A 6,521-nucleotide genomic window follows, 5' to 3' on the forward strand; every position below is an offset into this window, starting at 1 on the left:
TGTCAAGACGACAACTTTGTGTCTGTTTCAAATGTATTACTACAGGTATGTAATAGCACGTTTAAACTTTCTAATATCGAAAGAACATGTCATAACATGCTAGTTAACAAATACCGCAAGGTATTCTCCCATTTGGTAAAGTTATTATGTGTTATTTTTGTGTCAAACCGAGTGAGTGAAAGAACGTGATAAAAACTATTTTACAAGTCACATAGCTAGATATTTGCGATTTGTCTGAGTGGATGTACATAATTTCGTCAAAGTAACTTAATAAAATAAACCATTTGAGATTTCTGTGTTCGTTTGACATGTTATTGGTTTTGTGTAAAAATGTATAATCTTACGAGCTGTTAAAATGGCGTCGTCCATTCTGATGTTCGTTTAAAGACCACATAGAAGATAATGGCCCCATGAGATATTTATGTAGTTGGTGCAGTATATTATTTTACTGTAGTAAATATACATTGTGTGTTCAGGGTTATTCGATCCACAAGTACACCACAAGTATGACAAAAGCAATATGTGTACTGTTCTACATATGTTGGTAACCAGTTTTATAATAGCAATAAGGCGACTCAGGCGTTGCATCGTGCCTAACAGCCCTTAGCCGTGGTATATTGACCATATACCACACCTCCTCTGGCCTTATAGTATAAATATACATGAGTTCTAACTTGGAAAAGCATTTATTAGCTTTCAATTGTACAATTTATGCTCCCCTCATATAACCACGAAGACGGACGGAAAGGCCCTAAAGTATTGGAGATTTTTCAGTTAATCGCGGTTAACCACTAACTCACACAAGGATAGAAAACATAACAAGCTAAGTATGGTGCAAAAGGAAATGGCTCAGTTGAAACAAAGACAGGAAATGGCTCAGTATACACCTATGGGGAAAGAACCACTTAAAGGGTTAAAACAGAGCCAGGAAGTGGCATAACAAGGTTTGGTCCCGCCACCATTGTTTCCAAAAACAGACGGAATAGAAGGAAGAGAAGTCAGATTGTGCCACTATTAAAGAATAAACAAGTGGGTGGGACAGTCAAGATGTTAAGATTGGAAACAATGGTGGAGTAAACTAACCAGGGATGGATTAAGAAAAAGGTGTGTACTAGGAGCAAAAATGAAACTGTATAAAAACTGACAACTGAGTGTAGGAGAGTAGTTGCTCTGCAGACCAGCTAGGCTCTATTGCTTGTGTAAAAAAGTATATCTTGATTCTACAAAAACTCTGGAAGTACTTTGTTTTTATTGAGGATAAGGACAATTCTCCACAACATTGTCTGTTTCTCTTTATTACTACAGGCCGACTAGGATTAAATCTGAGGCCTGTAACATCAACAGTGAGGACAAACCCAGCCTGCCTCTCTCCTTCCACACTGAGTCCAAACCTACAGTCACTGGGTCCTGATTGACAGTCGAGCCCAGTTTGCACCGCAGGTACAAGAGATGGCATCAGTGAAGCTGGAAGACTGCAGTCAAACACTGGAGCTGAATGTCAACATTAAAGATGAAGAAGAGGAGGAGAAGATTGGGAAACCATCTGTTTCTCATGGTAAGAGCAGGTTCGTTCCAACTTTCCACTGTGCATGAAAAGTTGCAGTAGAACTGTTTCATGATGAACTGTTTCAATGAGAAGGTAGATGTTATTTTATGCTACTGAGATTTGCATGGATGACACCAGTATAGTCTGTTTTGGAATGGGTGGCCAGTAATAAACTGGCCTTGAACATCTAAAACTAAGAGCATTGTATTTGGTACAAATCATTTCCTAAATTCTAGACCTCAGCTGAATCTGGTAATGAATGGTGTGGTTGTTGAACAAGTTGAGGAGACTAAATTACTTGGCATTACCTTAGATTGTAAACTGTCATGGTCAAAACATATAGATTCAATGGTTATAAAGATGGGAAGAGTTCTGTCCGTAATAGATGCTCTGCTTTTTTGACACCACACTCCAAAAAGCAAGTTCTGCAGGTTCTAGATTTGTCTTATCTTGATTATTGTCCAGTCGTGTGGTCGAGTTCTGTAAGGAAAGACCTAGTTAAGTTAAAAAGTATATAGGATATAGGTTAAGAACTTTTGTGAAAGAGCACAGTTTGAAAGATATGACATACAGAAGAAACCGGATGGACATCATGAAAATGATCGGAGAGGTTGAGGAGTAAAAACAAACAAAATAGAACTATTGTGAAATTGACTGTGTCCATAAAATGTATATAGTATGTATAAGCATGAAGTAGAGGCCTAAGCATTGTTGTTCACTAGTTTACTCCAATTAGGGGAGGGGTGGTGGGGTTGGAAAGTAATAAAGGAAAATATGTATTTTTTAAAGGATATATATATATTATATATGTATATGTGAAAAAATATATATGGGGGATTGGAAGTGATGCAGACAATTACATTGATGGAAGTTAAATCTATCAGAAATATTAAAGCTGATTTATTTTAAATAAAACTGAATAAATAAAAATACCTATTTAAGCTGCAGCTGGCCCAGAACAGAGCGGCACGTCCTGCTCTTCATTGTAATCAGAGGGCTAATATAAATACTATGCATGCTGTACACATATCTCTGACACACACACATACCCCACCAGACATGCCACCAGGGGTCTTTTCACAGTCCCCAAATCCAAGAAAGGATACACTATTATATAGAGCCGTTATTGCATGGAACTCCGTTCCATCTCATATTGCTCAAATAAACAGCAAACCTGCTTTCAAAAACAGATAAAGCAACACCTCATGGCACAACGCCTCTCCGCTATTTGACCTAGATCGTTTTTGTATGTATTGACATGTAGGCTACGTGTGCCTTTTAAAATGTTTTTATGTAGTTCTGTCCTTGAGCTGTTCTTGTCTATTAATGTTCTGTATTATGTCATGTTTCATGTTTTGTGTGGACCCCAGGAAGAGTAGCTACTGCTTTTGCAACAGCTTATGGGGATCCTAATAAAATACCCAAATACCAGTATTGCCAGCATGTGTTTTATTAACTGGGCTATCTGGAGTGCTCAGAGAGTAGACTAAAGAAGTGACGTAGACAAACTGCCAGTAATTAGAACTTCTATGAAATGAGTCTGTGTAGTTACTAGGCTTGGGTGGTATACTGGATACCAGGGAATTTGGAAAAAGCCACTGGATGGGTTTTCCATACAGCTGAAACTGTTTTCTTGAAGTTTTTCTTGATTAATTTGAATATTTGTAGCTACTTTTTAAGTAAATACCTGCAGTCAACTTGTGCAATACGTTACGAGATAAAGAACATTACGTCACATTATTATGTAGCTTACAGTAGTCCCCAGTCAACGAGAAGAGACCGGAGCCTTGTGAGTCAATCTCTGTCGTGCAGCATGCGCCAGGTGATCTAATTACAGTATGGAATTCACAACGAAATATTTGCCAGCTAGATATCTTAACTATTAAGTTAACAGTCTACAATGTGCTAAATGCTCTGCAGTTGCCCATTAGGTTTGCTAATGTAGTAGTTAGTTAGCTATCTAGCTAAGTGGTTAGCTTCTTCCAATCAAGGATTCCCTTGCTAACAGCAGAGAATCCCCACCTGGATCAAGAGCCTTGCTGGCTAATATTAGTTTTGTGCGGGCAGCCAACTGTGAGTGTTTGAGTTACTTGTATAGCTGAGGTCAGAAACTGTACAAAGTGTTCGCATTGCACTCGTTAGCATTCAGTTAGCGTCCTCTATGATGATTCCTTAGTACTAGTTAGCATTTTGTTAGCATTCTGCTCAGTTAAGTTTTTTGGCCTTTGAATATTAGTACTTTTGAAATAAATACCTGTAGTCAAGTTGTTCGCTAGGTAATAGATAAAGCACATCGCGTTCATCATTTCGCCCGTTAGATAATTTTTCATTATGAAGCTTTCTGTTAGGTTCTGAACAAACAGAGTAAAAACTCAAAAGGACATCTAGGAAAACCACAAAACCAAGTTCATTCATCCAACGGGTTTCAAACAGCTGCAAAGACAAAGCATGATTACACAAGCACATATATTTATAACCTCCTACTCAACTCCTTACATATCTAGACACCCAATACATCTCTGATGCTAGTCAGGAACTTAATTGGTTCTTCTCACTGGTGTAGTCATGGCCCTGCCTGATGCTAGAACCTTCGTGGGCGTGAAAGTGTATGTGTGTGAGATAGGACTGTAGTAGGAGGGTCGTTGTGGTGGGCTCCTCTGGCCCCCCTCCCAGAGGTTTCTACTCACTTCATCTGTTGACATGACCTCGAGCCGGATTCCTTGCTCCTCCCTAGTTCCGCAACTGGCCTGCCTTATCAGGAACTGAAACTAGACTGTTGCCCTTTGCCTCCCTCCTTAGGAACATGAATTCTGCACTTCCCCTTGTCTCCCTCAGTAACTTTCCATGCACCAAGTTCCTATCCACCCTTCATTGACCCCAACATATACAGTGCCATTCGGAAAGTATTCAGACCCCTTGACTTTTTCCATATTTTGTTGTGTTACAGCCTTATTCTAAAATTGATTAAAATGTTTTTTGCCCTCATCAATCTACACACTACCCCATAATGACAAAGCAAAAACAGGTTTTTAGACATTTTTGACAAAATGGATTCAGACCCTTTACTCAGTACTTTGTTGAAGCACCTTTGGCAGCGATTATAGCATTGAGTCTTTTTGGGTATGACACTACAAGCTTGGCACATCTGTATTTGGAGAGTTTCTCCCATTCTTCTCTGCAGATTCTCTCAAGCTCTGTCAGGTTGGATGGCGAGCGCTGCTGCACAGCTATTTTCAAGTTTCTCCAGAGATGTTCGATCGGGTTCAAGTCCGGGTTCTGGCTGTGCTACTCAAGGACATTCAGAGACTTGTCCTGAAGCCACTCCTGTGTTGTCTTGGCTGTGTGCTTAGGGTCGTTGTCCTGTTGGAAGGTGAACCTTCGTCCCAGTCTGAGGTCCTGAGCGCTCGGGAGCAGGTTTTCATTAAGGATCTCTCTCTGTACTTTGCTCAGTTCATCTTTGCCTCGATCCTGACTAGTCTCTCAGTCCCTGACGCTGAAAAACATCCCGACAGCATGATGCTGCCACCACCATGCTTCACCGTAGGGATGGTGCCAGGTTTCCTCCAGACGTGGTGCTTGGCATTCAGGCCAAAGAGTTCAATCTTGGTTTCATCCAACCAGAGAATCTTGTTTCTCATGGTCTGAGAGTCTTTAGGTGCCTTTTGGCAAACTCCAAGCGGGCAGTCATGTGCCTTTTACTGACAATTGGCTTCCGTCTGGCCACTCTACCATAAAGGCTTGATTGCTGGAGTGCTGCAGAGATGGTTGACCTTCTGGAATGTTCTCCTATCTCCAGAGGAACTCTAGAGCTCTGTCAGTGACCATCATGTTCTTGGTCACCTCCCTGACCAAGGCCCTTCTCCCCCAATTGCTCAGTTTGGCCGGGCGGCCAGCTCTAGGAAGAGTCTTGGTGGTTCCAAACTTCTACCATTTAAGAAAGATGGAGGCCACTGTGTTCTTGGGGACCTTCAATGCTGCAGACATGTTTTGGTACCCTTGCCCAGATCTGTGCCGTGACACAATCCTGTCTCGGGGCTCTACGGACAACTCCTTCGACCTCATGGCTTGGTTTTTACTCTGACATGCACTGTCAACTGTGGGACCTTATATAAACAGGTGTGTTCCTTTCTAAATCATGTCCAATCAATTGAATTTACCAAGGATTGGCTCGAATCAAGTTGTAGAAACATCTCAAGGATGATAAATGGAAACAGGTTGCACCTGAGCTCAATTTCGAGTCTCATAGCAAAGGGTCTGAATAATTATGTAAATAATATAGTTCTGTTTTATTGTCACACCCTGGCTCTGGGACTCTATATGTTGAGCCAGGGTGTGTTCACTCTATGTGTTGTGTTTCTATGTCGGGAGTTCTAGTTGTATTGTATTTCTATGTTGGCCAGTGTGGTTCTCAATCAGAGGCAATGAGTGTCAGCTGTGGCTGGTTGTCTCTGATTGGGAACCATATTTAAACAGTCTGTTTTCCATTCGTGTTTGTGGGATCTTGTTTCCGTTTTGGTTTGTTCCTTGTTGGCTATGTTAAACCGTAGGACTGCACGTTTCGTTTTGTTGTTTTGTTGTTCTTATTATCACTGAAGATAATAAAGATTAAATATGTTCGTTCATCACGCTGCGCCTTGGTCTACTCTCTACGACGATCGTGACATTTATTTTTAATGTATTAGCAACATTTTCTAACAACCTGTTTTCGCTTTGTCATTATGGGGTATTGCTGAGGATTATTTTTGTATTTATATTTTTTAATCCATTTTAGAATAAGGCTGCAACGTAACAAAATGTGGAAAAAGTCAAGGGGGTCTGATTACTTTCCGAATGCACTTGTTAGCAGTTGATGTTATTCTTCAATAACACAGACCCCAAAGCAAATCAGGGGGAGAAAAATATATTTATTCAAAGAGAACCAATCATTTTTTATGCTGGAAAGTAGATTGTAGATGTTTATTCTTCCCTGTTCTCA

This window comes from Coregonus lavaretus (genome assembly GCF_964263955.1).
Source record: "Coregonus lavaretus genome assembly, contig: HAP1_SCAFFOLD_113, whole genome shotgun sequence".
NCBI classification, from domain to species: Eukaryota; Metazoa; Chordata; class Actinopteri; order Salmoniformes; family Salmonidae; genus Coregonus; species Coregonus lavaretus.